Source organism: Prionailurus bengalensis, chromosome E1, assembly GCF_016509475.1.
Source record: "Prionailurus bengalensis isolate Pbe53 chromosome E1, Fcat_Pben_1.1_paternal_pri, whole genome shotgun sequence".
Lineage (NCBI taxonomy): Eukaryota > Metazoa > Chordata > Mammalia > Carnivora > Felidae > Prionailurus > Prionailurus bengalensis.
The window spans coordinates 58,238,552-58,254,675 of NC_057347.1; the positions used below are offsets into that span (position 1 = coordinate 58,238,552).

The following is a 16,124-nucleotide window of genomic DNA, read 5'->3' on the forward strand; positions in this document are numbered from 1 at the left end:
ACCCTCCTTATTTCATCTCCCAGCATCCCCCACGTTTTCCAGGCGAGGGAGGCTGAGGCTCAGAGGGGTGTCTAGGAACTAATCTGTGGCAGAGCTGAGGTTCCACCCACCATGCTATTTCTATGCTACTGTGTAGCCCCTGTTCTTTGTTTCCCTTGTAGGACATCCTCAGGATGGGACAGGCCGAGGTCTCCATCCTTCCCACCCACCGGTGGGCACAGGGGACCAAGCCCTCCTCCCACATACCAGGAAGGGGGTCCAAGCTCCCCACATCATCCGGAGGGCAGGCACGCCCACGGGATAGCTCAGGCCACGCCCCGGACACACGCCAGACACAACTGGACCACGTAGCCACGCCCTGGACACGCCCAGACACGCCCCCAACACTCCCACTGGCTGGCATGGGCAGAGGAGAGGACTAGCGGCCCTGGGAGGGTGGTGATAAACCCGCCTGCCAGGGAGGGGTCACGGGGGTGGGGGGGCATTTCCACACAAGAGAAAATCAGCCTCAGCTCTGCCCAGCCCAGGATCGCAGGGGAAGGGACACTCCCGGTATACGTTCCAAGGGACCCCAGGGTGACCACGCGACGGGAACAGCACAGGAGGGCCCGCCCCCTCCCCCCGGGGCCCCCTCTGGTCAGGGAGTCTGAGCAGCCCTTGGCAAGATCCCTGGTTATAATTCTGTCCTTATTATAAAAGTAATACATATTTACTGCAGAAAATTTAGAAACTACACATATGCAAAAAGAAGGAAATTTAAAATAACCCATAATCCCACTAACCCGAAATAACTCCTGTTAACATTTTCAGCATATATACCCTCCCAGACTTTCCTCTGCACAGAATATATATTTTGGTACCAAGTGGGCTCATACTGTACAATCCATTTTGTAACTTTTTCCCATTTAACTATGTCTCCTACCAATTCACTAGGTATTCTTCCACAACATCATTTTTTTAATAGCTGAATTAGGCAAAGAATAGTAAATGATGGCTGAGGGCAGGAGAGGCAAATTTTAAAACACAGGGTATTTCGACGAAGCACTAAATAAGGAAAACGTCCTTTGTAAACAAATCAGCTATACGATTACAGAAAGATAGGATTTGAAAAAAACCACCTTTTTTCCCTCTTTAATCCAAACTCGGCAACATCAAAGAACCAAGAGTGTCTTATGATTTGAGGACACGACACTCAGAGAGAGAGCTCTCCTCAGCTGGCGATGTCTTCAGAAGGAAACCGTGTCCAAGTTCTGAAGGACTGATTTCCTTTTCACTGCAGGGTTATGGACGGGGCATTTGTGTCCCCTGCCCCCAAATTCACACAGTGAGGCCCGAACCCTCAGCATGAGGGGTACCTGGAGATGGAACTTGGGGAGGTGATCAGGGTAGATGAGGTTGTGAGGGTGGGGCCCCTGTGGTGGGATGAGTGCCCCTGCAAGATGAGACACCAGCGCTCACGAGCTCTGCGCCACGTGAGGCCACAGCCAGCAGACATCCGTGCACAAGCCAGAAAGGAGCCCCCTCCCTGATCTCAGGCTTCCTGCCTTGGACGGGGAGCAAGTGTCTTCCCGTCGCTGAAGCTGCCCAGGCTGTGGTGTTGTGTCCCGGAGGCCTGGCAGGTGAAGGCCGCGGGTGGGAGGTCTGAGATAGTTTCGACACTAAAACCATAGTCATCTGGACTTTGTCATGCCGTCCCCGGGGGAGAGGCCCGGGGGGGGGGGGGGGGGGGCGGCCGCAGGCAGAGGTGGGAAGAGTGGGGAACCGAACCCACGGACGGCCCCCGCGGGATTCACGTCTGCTCTGCCGGGAGGGAGACGCGTCCCTCAGATTCCACGGGGCCTGCTGGAGGCACAGGCTTTCTGCTGGTCTCACGGTGACAGTGGAGGTGAAGTACAAAGTCCTCGAGATGCCCCGGAGTGCCCCACCGGGACGCTCACGGGACGAGGCACGGGCAGAGCGGCCTGGGCTCCGCGCTCACACGCTTGACCGTGTTAGCAGACTTCTCCCGCAGGGAAAAACGAACCCAGGGCACGAAGAGGCCTTGGGGGCCAGAGTTGGAGCCAACTCCCAGAAGACCCAAAGGAAGCAGCTGTGGGGTTGGAGAGAACCCCGGAGAAATCCTGGGGCCAAAACCAAGGGGTTCCTCCCGGGGGGCAGGGGCCAGGGCCCTGAGAGGAGCTCTCGCCGGAGCGACAGATCCTGTTTCCCTACAGGCCCTGCTTCTGCCTTTGGACACAAAAGGACAAACCTGCTCCCTTCTCCACAGGACACACCTTCAAATACACAGAGCGCAGGTTCATACATAGCAGGCCCCCCACCCCCAGCCACCGTGCTGCCCTCCAAGGCTCCCGTGTCTTCAAAAGCCCACCCGTCTCATGGATGTGAGTCCCTTCCCGACCCTGCTTGTGGGCTAGCCACTAGCTCTCCTAAGTCGAGACACAGAACCAACTGCTGGTGCCCCAGAAAAACCTAGTAGAAGTGGGGGCTCAAGACTTGCCCGTGACCCCCAAGGGCAGGCTTCTCCCAGAGGCTGACAGCTCCCTGACGGCAGGGACCAGTCTGTGTGCGTGCCTGGTGCACGGTAGGAACTTGGCAAAGTCTTGCTGAATGAATGAATGAAGGAACGCACAAACGAATGCAAAGGAATGAATGGCTGAGTGGAACAGGGGAACTAGGGCCTGCCCTTCTCTCCCCGCTCTCCCTGGGAGCCCCTGTCACTCCCTGCTACAGGCTGAATTTGGCCCCAGTTGCAAGGGAGGACCAGGGTCACAGCCAGATACCCTCAGTGGTATATACAGCGTAACCCCCTGCCTTCCTTCCTCCCAGGGCCCAGTGCCCTCCTCCAGGGTGAAGCTTGCCATAGGTGCAGAGAAAGCAAGCTAATAAAGGTGGGCAGGTTTTGAAGGCCATCCTGGACAGCCCCGTCTTCGGGGGAGCACCAGGGCAGACAAGTGCTAACGGAGGCTCTCCAGTCACATGCGGTTCCTTGAGACCCAAGAATGTCAAGACGAGAAGGCCAGCAGGCTCTCAGTGCCCTTGTGGGGTCTGGAGGTCCACAGTGCCGTGAGACCCAGAAAACCACCATGGTGAGCAGCTCAGGTCTGAGCCACCGAGACCAGGTGATGGATGGTTCGACCACAGGTGGTCTGGAAACGAGCCCAAGACTGTACGTGATAGTCAGAGCACAAGGGTGCCCCCCCGTATAAAAAGCACCCAGAAGTGACTAAGAAAAAGCCTCCCTGGCAATACAAAGTATATGAACAGACAGCTCGCAGAGGGTTAAATGCAATAAACACAGAGGAAAGACACTCAAACTTTTCTCAAGTTGGAGAAATATACATTAAAATGGTATCTTTACCTCCAAGTGACAAAGACTTTAAGAAATAATAATAACTGATATTGGTATGGGTGTAGCTTGAAGGAACCCCCACATAGTATGGAGACATCTGTAGATCCCATCAACTCTGTAAGGCAATCCTGCTGTGGTTCCTAAAATTCAAGATATACACACCTTTCGTCCCATTACTTCTACCTGGGACTTTCTCCAAAAAGGCAGAAAGTGCCAGGAACGATGCATGTGTGTGCGGGTGCGTGCACACACACACACTCACACACACACACACACACACACACACACACGAGGGGCAGTGTGAGCAGAGGGGGAGGGTCTGCAGACGCACTTTCACCTGCTAGCAGAGGTCAGAGGACATAGAGAGGAGCTAAGCAGACTGTTCATTCCACTTTGGAGGCTTCGGTCTTAGAAGAGCTGATACAATGAATACACAACGGCTTTTAAAATTCATGTGGCTGAATTTTTTAAATGACTAAGAAAATGATTTTGAAATAAAGCCTTTCTACCCCCCATGCTGTCACAGGTAGGCCTGCCAGGTTTAGCGAATGGAAGCCCAGGACACCCACTTAAGTTGGATTTCAGAAGAGTTTTGTTGTTGTTTCTTTTTAATTTTTTTTTTTAACATTTACTTATTTTTGAGACAGAGAGAGACAGAGCATGAACGGGGGAGGGGCAGAGAGAGAGGGAGACACAGAATCGGAAACAGGCTCCAGGCTCTGAGCTGTCAGCACAGAGCCCGACGCAGGGCTCGAACTCACGGACCGTGAGATCGTGACCTGAGCTGAAGTCGGACGCTCAACCGACTGAGCCACCCAGGCGCCCCCAGAAGAGTTTTGTTTTAATAGAAATATGTCCCGTAGGCACCTGGGTGGCTCAGTCGGTTAAGCGTCTTGGTTCAGCTCAGGTCACGATCTCACACTCTGTGAGTTCGAGCCCCACGTCGGGCTCTGGGCTGACGGCTCAGAGTCTGGAGCCTGCTTTGGATTCTGTGTCTCCCTCTCTCGCTGCCCCTCCCCTGCTCATGCTCTGTCTCTCTCTGTCTCAAAAATAAATAAAAACATTAAAAAAAAAAAAAAAGAAATATATCCCGTAAAGTATTTGGCACAAACTTCTACAAAAAGTTCTTTGCTGTTCATCTGAAACTCAAAGTTAACTGGGCGTCCCAGGTGTATCTGGCAACCCTAATTACAGGGGACGGAGAAAGAAGGAATGAACCCCCCCCCCCCCCCCCCCCGTCTCCGCAAGCCAGATTTAAACCCGTTTCCTCTAGCTGCCGGGAAACCTGCCGTATCCGTGATGATGTCTTCCTCCCGGGGACCACACGCGCACACACGCACACGTGTTCTGATCGTCACTCGCCACCCTCCAGGAGAACACTCTTTGACTTGGATCTCCTTTTGACCTGCACGTAGTGGCCGGTATGGTTCCCATCTGAGAGTCAGGATGGAAACCAAATGCACCCTGCCAGGGAGACGTGAGCGCCTACAGCAGGATCCCGCCTCTCGGATTCTACGTCTGAGCCTGGTGGTACCAGGCGCAGGGAAGGCAGTCCGCAAACTCGGGGAGATCAATTAGCAGAGCTCCAGGCGCACCGGGCAGGGAGGACGGCACCCCCTCTTCAAGGCGTGCAGCATCCAGCTCCTGGCCCGTTTGCTATTCAGGGTCACGCCCCCACTTCGTAGCCAAGGTCAGCATCTCGTGACCTCCTGCAGCTGCCAGGAGCTCCTTCCGTGTCCCTCCTTCCCAGCACGGAGCACACGGTGCACCAAACCTCATACAGAGCGGCTCAAGCCGCTGCTTCCAAAGGCAGCCTATATTTGGATCCCATTTCCCATTATTCCTTCGCTGTCACAATGAGGTGACCCGGGCCAAGGACAGGAGGCTGGAGCCCAGGAGCCCTCGGCCAGGTTGTGGGGTTGCTCAGACAGCTTAAGCTTCAGTGCCCTCGGCTGCACAAGCAGTGGTCAGGCGGGTGCTGTTGAAGGGATTCCTAACCCTTTCTGGGTTTGGGGTCGGTTGTGTCCCCCGCCCTCTGATTCAGCGTGGACCACTCGGATCCCACTTTCGAGCGCCCAGCCTTGCCCGCAGCTGGAGAATGTGACCACTGGCCACGGAAAGCTCCCGGGCCCCCTGCTCGAGGCCCCGCAGCTCTGTAGGCCCAGGTACCCTCATGCTGGAAAGGTTGTTTAACCCAGCACGCCCGTGGAGCCTCGGAAGCCACAGACGAAACATTAGCATTACAACCCACACTGATCTTTGTCAATTACGCTGCCGTGTTTGAGCTCTAACCAGCTTTAAATTGAATCAGGACGAAATCATCAGAATAAAACGAGCCCAAGCCCCAGCCTTTCAATTCCAGCACTGGAGAAAAAAAAAAAAAAAAGAAAAAGAAAAAAAAAAGTTATACATTTCATAATGGCCTTCTACCCCATAATGAACAGGAAAAATAAATTAGATTCCCAGCTAAGGGTATATTTATGCAATTTCATTATGTGCCCATGAGCAAGCCTGGTTTTCACCAAGATAAAAATGAGCTCTCAGAAACGCTCCCACTAAATAAATGGAGTGATTTAACAGCTTAACGGGGAGCGTGGAAGAGGAACTGAAGGACAGTGTCAAAAATGGCAAAATAAAAAATAAGAGGGCCTCACGCCGCACCAGCAAGCGCCGTGCGCAAAACGCCGGCGGCTCTGGGGCCTCGGCCCTCAGCAGGCGCTGCGGGTCTGCCCGGCCTCCGTGCTCCAGCTTCTCCAGAGACGGGGGACAGGGCATCGGATGCGGGTTCTCCCACAAGACCCGGGCGCCCCGGGCTGCGCGAAGCCACAGAGGCTCTGCACACCCGGCAGCAGGAAACCCGGCCCCCGGAGCCCCAGGCCCCGCCGCGATGGCAGCTTTGCGGCAGAAACTTTGCGGTGGAAGCTTTGCGGTCCCCACGCTGACCCGTCCTCCTCCTCCTCCTCTCCAAAAGTCCCTCTGGATTCTCTCTTCCGCCTCCTGTCAGGGCTTCCTGATGCTCGAACGCGGTGCCTCCAGGCCTGCCACGCACCTTAGTGTTTCTTTTTCCAGAAACAAAAACATTCCCCACTGCCTTCAAACTCTCCGTGCGTGTACTTTTTTTTTTTTTTTTTTTTTAGTGTATGACACCCTAGACCTCTCTGCGAGAGGCTTTTTAGAAACTCCCTTGTGAAGCTTGGCAAAATAGTGGGTTTACTTATTTTTTTAATGGATATTTACAAAGCTCGAGAGTGTTTCCCCAAAAACTCCAATGGTGTCGAGCTGGGACCAACCTGGAGACAGACAGCTTGGGACCTCTCACAAAATCAGCTGCTCTGACTTCTTGAGTTACCCTTTCTAGACTCGAGAGGGGCTGCATGGTGTTGTGAACACAGAAGAAGAGGAAGGTCGTCAGCTTCCCGAGTGTCAGCCTGGGTTACATCGGGAGGAACCTCTGTCCTTGCAGAGAAGGAAGTCAAGGCTAGGGGTGACTGCAGTTCTGGCCAGCCTGGCCCAACAGAAATATCATGCCAAAAAAAAGAAAAAGAAAACGAAAACGAAAAAGAAAAAGAAAAATCATGCCAGACACATGGGCTGCATTGAACCTTTTTTTTTTTTTTGAAGTTTATTTATTTATTTTGAGGGGGAGCGGGGAGGGGCAGAGACAGGAAGAAAGAGAGAATCCCAAGTAGGCTCCACACTGTCAGTGCAGAGCCCAACATGGGGCTCGATCCCACGAACCGTGAGATCGAGACATGAGCCAAAATCAGGAGTTAGACACTCAACCGACTGAGCCACCCAGGCGCCTGGCCAGTTTAAAGCTCCTAGTAGCCACAGTTTAAAAGATTTTTAATTAAAAAAAAAGAAAAGAAAAGAAAAAGAAAAACAGGTGAAATGAATTTTAATAACATATTTTATGTAACCCACTGTATCTAAAATATCACTTTGTCAATATGTAATCCACATAAGAAATTATTCAGGGGATATTTTACGTGCTTTGTCTGTGCGCTCAGTCTTGGAGACCCCACGTACACTTAAACTCACAGGCCGGCTCCACTCAGACCCCACACGTTTTGGGTGCTAAGGACTCGTGTGTGGCTGGTGGCCACCCTCCTGGACGAGGCAGGAACAGAATCCCCTCGTGTCACGACTGTGCCACTCACAACCACCCGAAGCCTCAAAGACAATCACGTGGCCGCACGGAGCCTGGCCCTCAGCAGCTGGCCAGCGGAGGGAGAAGCCCACCGCTCAGAAATGCATCTCTGCAACCTTCACAACCACTGACTCTCCAAAATCATCGTGAGCCCATGACGAAGACTCACCGTCCCCAGACTTCGCGAGCGCCCTGTGTGTCGGGAACAAGTCGCCTTACACCCCCAGGTGATGCGCTGCACGCCCTCTCCATGGCTCTGTGAGGCTCGGCTGGGGCCGCCCAAAACCACACGGCGAGCCAACGAGGACGGGGACACCGAAAGATCGTTTCTCGGCCCCTGGGGGGGTAGAGCTCCCCTTCTGACCCAGAGAACCTGCTTGGAACCCGACGGGAGCCGGATTCTGTACTTCTCACTCTGGCCACTCACGACAGAGCAAAACCAGGACCCCTCTCGCCACCTTCACCTCGCCGCCTTCACCGGGGCCTCCAAGGGGAGGAAGTAAACAGGCAGATAAACGCACACAGAGGAAGGTAAAACCAGCTGAGGATTAAGCGTGCCGAGCACGTGCCGGCCCCGTGGTCTTACCAGGTACAAAGCCCATTAGCTCATTAGCGCAAACTGGGCTGGGATCCCACGGCACCGCATGATGCTTGCCCAGTGAAAATTCTGAGCGACTGGTCGACCAGGAGAGACCACCCCCCCCACACCCCCCACCCCCCGCCCGGCCAGAGTCTGCAGGAGGGGGCAAGAAAGGGACGCGGGGTGATCCAGCAAAGACAGGGGCGCCCAAGCAGCCTGAGAAAGTGGTCGTGGGGGGGTAGCTGGAGGACCAGGAAGGGGGAGCTCGCCGAGGGCATCGTGGGACAGAGGGACTCAAACAGCATCCTGACCCCGGCCTGGATTTAAGGCTCCTTCCCGCATGCTAAGGTGGAGGTCAGGTCCACACGTGCCCTGGCCGCATCCTCCCTGTGGCTCTATGAGCAGATGACAAAGCTGTCCCCTGGCTGGCCGGTCGCCGTTACAGTGACCCGCTCAGGGTTTCGTCCTACCTTGTGGGTCAGACCTTTCTCGTACCAGGGGAAGGTACCCGAGGCTGCCCTTGGAGCGTGGTGAAGCTCGGGGCCGGCCTCACCCTCCACCGTGTGCGCTCTGTTGTCATGTGGTGATGGCTGCTGGGGCGGGAAGCGGGGAGGGAAGGAGGCGTGCAGGACATATGGGCAATTGGGAGGTCTGTCTCCTCCGTTGCCGGGCAGTCATCTGGAGAACGGGCCGCGGAGGAGCAGGGATACAGAGAGGCATGGAGGGAAAGGGGGAGTCCTCCCGAAGGCTTCCAGAAGCTTGCTCCTCCTGCAGAGTCCTCCACCCTCTATGCCTCCCACCTGCCCCGTGACCCTGATGTGCTGACACCCACCTGCACGCCCGGCCCGCCGCCGCCGCCACTCGGCCCCCCGGCTCCCGGCAGACGGCACCCGGCCGCCTTCCTCGAGAGCCCGGAGGAGGACGCCAGCCTGCATCCTCGGGCTCCGTCTGCGCCCCCAGCCACCCCCTCGATGCCCTTACATAACTCGAGTCCTCCCTCACCCCAAGCAGCTGCCGCCTCAGACTCCCCCCACCTTCTAGACGTGGGGGTGTAACATCTGCTCCTAGCGTTCCTCTCCAAGAGAACGCTTCCCCCACAGCCGCACCCCAAACTCAAACACTGTCACCCTCCCCCAGAGCGGCAAAGGGTAAAAAATAACATAAAATAAAAACATGCTACCACTACCACCCACCGCATCATTAAGGGCCAAAAAAAAGAAAGAAAGGGGAAAAAAAAGGCTCCTACAAGTAAAAGTCTTTCTTTCTTGTTCTAGAAAAACAGTAACGAATCCTGAGGGGGCAGAAACGCAGGAAAGGAGCAGACGAGGGATGTCCCGGCTTTTCACCTCCATTGCTGAGATCACCTTTGCTATTTCTCATTTTTGAAGAAACAGGGACGACCACCGTCGCCCGGTGGCAGGTCCTGGCCACGGTGCTCCCACCTCGAGCCTGTGATGACAGGTGTTGGAATTCAGAGCCAGGAAGCAGCTGGAGGGGGGACAGCTTGGGACCCCCTGCCTTGTCCTCACTCCCTTCCCTCCAAAGGGGGACAGCTACCAGAAAAGACCAGAAAAGACCAGTTTGGTTTGGGGTTTTCAGACCAGCCAAGATCTGCCTCACAGGAGCCTCTCCCGACGGGGTGGGGGGAGCACAGCAGGGCCCCCCAGCTGCCCTGAGACTCTGCACCACCACCCCCCAATAGACTTTCTCTACTCCAGACAGCTCAGCACCGTTGAACCCGAGGCTCCCCGTGTCCTTCCAGCCAGCCCATCGCCGAAGCCTGCCTTCCCTTCCAGACACGTCCACAAAAACAAGAGGGAAATCTCTAATTCCTTCCCCAAGAGAAGCTGTCTATTCCTATTATCCAATTCAGCCTCACTTCTCGGACTGTGGTTCCAGCTCCCTGTGCCCTCACCACCCAGGTCCCCGCTCCCACACCCAGCTGCTGCCTAGAGTCTGGTTCAGTCTCTGGGGGCACACTCACGCACATGCACGCACGCACACTCGGCTCACTGCATTGTCTTCTGAGGCTCTCAGTGGGGCTCGAAAGGGTCTCCTTTGAGTGTTCCCACGTAACTGGAAAGACAGTGTATGTGTGCATACATGTATGTATACTACATGCAGAACTATTATCGTGCTACGACTCAGATAAATCCACGTTTTGCACACGGGCATAATGACAAAGGCAGAGCAAATCATTTGTGAGTGGTTACAGGTGGATTCAGGGAGGTCCCGGCTGCGGTCTGGATCTCGGCAGGTTTTTGTCTCCCCGGACCTACGTTCTCACCTGTTGCCACCACGCTGTGAGTCATACCACATGAACCCATCGTGGACAATTCTGAGGACGGCACGGGAGAGCAGGGAGCCCAGGCTGCCCTCCTGCCAAAACAGAGGGACCCGGTTCATCAGCCCCAGAAAGAAAGGGCATGTTTGAGGAGGACCTACTGTTTCACAGAGCACCCGCCTCTTGGCCACATGACGGCCGTCCCTACTCACGCAGGTGGGCAAACAGACTGTCTCAGACGAAATGCCGTCACTGAGGCCCCACAAAGTGCCCAAACATGGACCTGTCTGCACGCTGAGTTCTGTCCGCTCCAAGCCCCCCAAGACTTTCTAAAGACAGATGACTGATGGCCTGTCCACAACCCCGCCACGCCCTCCCAGGCGCACCAAGAGCATGGCAAGCATCCCTCCCACCTGCTGGCACCCGGCCGCCCCGTCCTTGTAGCCGGGGCCCTCTACGGGGCGGGCATCCTGCTCGGGGCTGAGAGGGGACAGTGCATGCTGGGCACTGCCCTCCCCATGTAGGGACGGGCAGAGAGCCCGCCGGGGGCACCAGCAGGCCGACAGCTTCCGAGCGTGACGGAGAACCACACGGCACCGCGACGGAACAGGGAAAGGGGCGCCCCGGCTGCCCAGGGGCTCAGAGCTAAACGTATCCCTCCCACTCCCCGTTCTATTAAAACTCTGCTGCTTCAGGGAGGGAATAAAGGCGAGGCCCCGGGACGGGACCTCCAGGAGCCAAGCCCAGGTCAGGTCATCTCGTCCTCTCTCCTCGGAACAGGGGCGCGGTCCACCTGCCAAAACACACATGTGCCCCGAGCACGGGCGGGGAGTGTGCGGGCCTCGCTGTGTGAGGTCATGCCCCGGGAGAAACGGGGGGACGAAGGTCTGTTTATCCCACTCAGCAGCTACCTGACCAGCGCCAACTGCGCGCGCCAAGCCGACAGAGGAAAGCAGAGGGGAGGGGGGGCGGGAGACTCAGGAGGCCTCCCATAGCCCGCTCCCCAGAACAGGCCCCGGTGCCGGGGCGTCCAGAGTGTCCCCACGTCCCCTGAAGCTCCCATGAAGCTGGCGGCCTCTCCCGCCCCTGGAGGAAAACCAGCTTCCCTCCTCCTGCAATTTGGGGGGAACCGCCTGGAGCCACTCGGAACATTCCTCTGCGTGTCCTCAAATCTTCTAGAAACACCAAGTTCCCAGGCGGAGCCTCGCTCAGCGCTGGTGGCCGCTGCCTGGTGTTCCGCCAGCCCCAGGAGGGACTCTCAGCAGACGTTGCTTCAGAGGTGGTCACGGATGCAGCCAGGACCCCAGGACCTGAGGCCGCCCGCCTGCCAGGAGCACACTCTCGCCTGCCTCCCCCTGCGCTCCCCACCTCTCCCATACTCTCCCAGAGAAGAAAGGCTTCTGTGACTCCCACAGCTCAGAGGTCCAAGCAGGTATCCTGCCTGGGTGACGGCGGCTTCCTACCCTCTCGCGAGGGTCTGCACAGCCTGGTGTCAGGGCTTTGTCACCACCCGCAAAGCCCTGGGGATGCCGGGTGTGCCCGCGATGCTGGCACAGACCATCTGAGCTGCTGGGGAAGAGGCCTGCTCGGCTCTGCTGCTCAGGACTCTGCGGCCCCAAGTTGCTCCTCTGTAAAGTAGGCGACGCCCAGTTTCTTCTTCCAGCACGACACCCCAGGACTCCCTTGGGCCCCTCTAGGCTTGGGGATAGGCTGCTCCCATCCGCGCCTCTCTTGTGTTTACTGATGGAGCCTCAGTGCCTACGTCAGGGCCCCGCACCAGTAGGCGCCCGACAAATATTTGCGAAATGAATATATGAGTGCTTCCTCGTGGCATTTCATTTTATCCTCATAAAAACCCTGTGAGCTAGTAAGAGCCATCATTAGCCTACTGGGGACAATAATCATTGTTGCAGTAACAGATACGGATTGACCGCAGAGGCGCCGTTTGCATTACCGCCTTTCTTCCTTTCCTCCAGGCCATGAGGTGGCGCGATTATTAGCACTGTTGTGCAGACGGAGAAACCGGAGAAACCAAGGCTCAGGACAGGGACGGACAGCACTGCCCGGAGTCCCTTATGCCCAGAGGGGAACCGCCACCACCTGTGGCCAGGCCACCCTTCGCCTGCCCTCCGTGAGGGCTGAGGAGAGGAAGAAAGCAAAGCCTCGGGTGTTCACAGGTGCCTCTGGGTTCTAGAAGGTACAAGCGTGTTTTACGTGGGAAGTCCTGAGGGAGATCCCGGAAGGCCATGAGGACGGCCGGGCTCGGCCCCACAGGTGGGGGCCTCCAACATTCAGCTCCACAGTGGGCTGGCCGGTGCCCACTCCTCCCGAGCTGGGGGACCCCATGCAGCCCTCAGCCGTGAGCAGAAGGGGACAGGGGGGCAGGCAGAACTCAGGTTTCTGTGGAGACTGGGGAGTGATCTGTGTGACAGCAGCATTAGACCAACCAGAAGAATCTAAGATCACAGTAACCCTTTGTGTCCGTGTTGAGCTGGGGCAGTGGGAGGCTTGGGGACACCCCAGGGACATGACGGGGCCTTGGCAGGGAGGGCCGGAGGCTTTGCTTGTGCCGGGAGACAGGACTCCCCAAGAGAGGGATGAGACAAGAGAAAGGAGAGAGGAAGCCGACGTCCCCCCAGGAGGGGTCAGGGTGTCGGGAGGAGGTGAACGTTGCCTTCCCCGCGCAGTCACACACCAGGGCTGGGGAGGCCGCGCAGCTGCGGGTACAGACTCTGCTCGAGCAGAGCTAACTTTAAAATAAGAGGGGCTGAATCATCATAAAAAGTAAGAATTTTCCGGGCGCGGTGACATAACCGATGAAGCAGTTTGCCTAAAAAGCCCCAGTGTTCTGAGAAGACCACACACACACACACACACACACACACACACACACTCTGCAGAAAACCAACCCTTCAGGGCACAACATGGCCCCGTGACCATCCATGCTGGGCACCACCTAGAGCACTCACGTACCCCCACTGGAACCTTCTCCATTCAGACCTTCCTTCTCTATCTCCTGGGGTCTACGCTAGGAAAACTCTATGCCAGAAAAAACAGGCCAGGCAGGTCTAAGCCGAAGAGGTCAGCTGGGCCCAAGAAAACAAGGGGTCAGGGGGCACCCCATGCCCAGGAGCGTCCCCATGAAGGCTTGACTGGTAGGGTCTACCCTTGCAGGAGAGGCAGCTTCCTGGAGCCAGACCTCTTCCTGGGGAGTCAGCCTATTAACAAGCTGGCCAGGGGGAGTGGTGGAGTGAGTGCATTTGGTGCAAGGAAAACCAAACTAATACAGGAAACTGGGTTCCCAAGGTCACGGTAGAAAGTTCCAAATGCAAGCCCACATGCTTATGGCCAGGAAGCGAGGCACTTACACGTCAGATACCCAGCTCGGGGCTGAGGACAGGTAGACCTTTCATGCCGTGATTTATTCAATAAATATTCATTAAAGTAGCACTTCATGCCACAATCATTGGCGAATGACTGACTGGCTAAGTGGATGGACAGATGGACCAACGGGCAGACAGGTGGATATTGACATCAAAGGAAACAAAATGGAGCTCAGAATCCAAAGCACTGAGGATACGATCTTGTAACTCAAAATCTCTCAAAATCTAACACCCGGTATGCTCTAGATCTGTGCTCCCCAATGGAAATTTCTGTAATGGCAAGAATATTCCATACCTGTGCCATCCAATATGGTATCCGCTAACCACATATGGCTGTTGAGCACCTAAAGTGCGGCCAGTGTGATTGAGTAACTAAATATTTAATTTTATTCAAATAGTCACATGCAGCTGGTGGCTACCATATTGGACAGCACAGTTCTAGAGTTTTGCAACATACCACTGCACGTCCTCCAAGAGTGGCTGGGAATACGGGCCACACGAGGGCAGTTGGGGAGCCTGACTTTGTGAGAAGCTGAGACCAACAGGGGCAGGGCAGTTCCATTTTCGTCTAGCCCCTCATTTCATCGAACAAGAAGGAAACCTGCAAAGCCTGAGGCTTACGGGCAAATGCTTCTCAATTTTAATGTCCACACAAGGCACTCAAAAATCGTGTTAAAAGGCAGATCCCGAAATTCAGGTAGGTCTAGGGTAGGACTCAAACATTTGTACTTCTAACAAACCCTTAGGTGATGCTGAGGATCCTGGTTGCAGGGACCACGTTTCTACATAAATGTTTTTAAGTGTTTGTAAAAGTTTAGAAAGTTTTCCATCCTAGAAAAACAAGGGTTTGCAGGTACAGAACAGGAAGACCTGGGAAGGCTAAGATTCGATACAGGGAATTTGGCATATTAAAACAAACGTTCAAATCTCCGAGACTTGAAAATTTAAACAGATTAATTTATTGAGTTCTCACCATAAGCCCGTATGTGCTGGGGAACACGCTGAGCTTACAAGTTACTTTGGGATGTGAGACGTTAAACCATCTTAAGGAACACTGCAACCATCAGGTCTGAGCAAGGCCTTCCGTGATCCCCCCAACTTAACACTGCAAGTCCACCATTCCCCACACACCTCCAGCTGTATATTTTGCTGTAAGAAGTGTTACTCTCTAAAATATATCATCTTGCTATTTGTTTCGTTTACTGCTTCTTTCCCACCTAGAATGCAAGCTCTATGCAGGCAGCAATTTCTACCTTGTTTGGCTCACTGCTCTATCTCTAGGACCAGAACAGGACCCAGTATGTGAAAAGCCTTCAAGAAATATTTGCTGAATGAATGACTTTAAATCTTCGGATTTAAAGTGGACTTTAAAACTCCACTTGGGAGTTCATTCAGGTATAACATGGCCTTCAAGAGCATTGTATGTTTGTTACATATGCATTTTGAACTTTTTTTTATTGTTTATTCCCAGGTATTTTGGTTTGTCATTCTCAATAGGGACCTCTTCTACCTCTGTACTTGTATTTAAGTCATTATTGGTTATCTGCATTTTCATTGATTCCTTTGGGTTTGCCAAATACGCCATTATACCATCTGCAGAAGATTGATCCTTTTATTCCCTGCTTCTCAACATTTACTCTTCTCCTGTCTTTCTCTTGTCTGGTCGCATCGGCCGACACTCCTACTACAACATGAAATTGACAGCGGTGGTGACAGCAGGCATCCTTGCTGTGTCCTTGCTTTGCTGTTTCCACATCAAGAAAAAGAATGGATTTTGGACACGATTACACTTAGTCATGTTAAGGAAGTATCAGAAGTATCCGCCAATCCCCAGCAAGTGTTTCAAGCATGGACGTTGACTTCGGTCAAATGTCTTTTCGGTACCAAAAAAGACAGTCATACGATAGTTCTCTTTACGTTGATTGAAACGATCGATTGTGTACTTCTTAATATGGAACCGTTCTTGAATTCCTGGCATCAACTCCAAACGGATATAGGATTTTATTATTTTCAAATGAGGCTTGGATTCTATTTCCTAATATTTTATTTAGAATTTTGCATCAGTATTCATAAGTGAGACCGGTCTGCAGTTTTATTTTTGTACAATCTTTTTCAGATTGAAAAGCGTTGTTCTTCTCACTTTGTGAAAATTACATAGATGTTTCCTTTCTTTTTATTTGCTGTGTGGAACAGTTTAATTAGCACTGGAAGTACCTGCTCTTCGAAGGTGTGGGTTAGATTCTCCGGGGGGAACCACCCGGACATCCTTCTCTGTGTGGGAGTAGCTTAAAAACTGTCTGCCATGGAACTTGGTCAGGTTTGGTAAATTACATCTCTCCCGCTTCTTATTTTGTGTTTCCTGTGCTCTCTTCCGTTCT

General features: G+C 54.1%; 1 protein-coding gene across 3 annotated transcripts in view; it reads right to left on the minus strand.

Annotated features, from left to right (window-relative positions):
* RBFOX3 (RNA binding fox-1 homolog 3) overlaps positions 1-16,124 on the minus strand; it is a 450,056-nt gene that overhangs the window by 357,508 nt on the left and 76,424 nt on the right. Inside the window, exon 1 of one of the 3 annotated variants that reach the window (XM_043585746.1) lies at positions 8,550-8,568. The exons of the other annotated variants lie outside the window; for them this stretch is intronic. The gene's annotated coding sequence lies outside the window, so the exon portion shown is untranslated. Of the gene's footprint in view, positions 1-8,549; positions 8,569-16,124 lie in introns of those variants that run through there. 3 annotated transcript variants of the gene reach the window in all.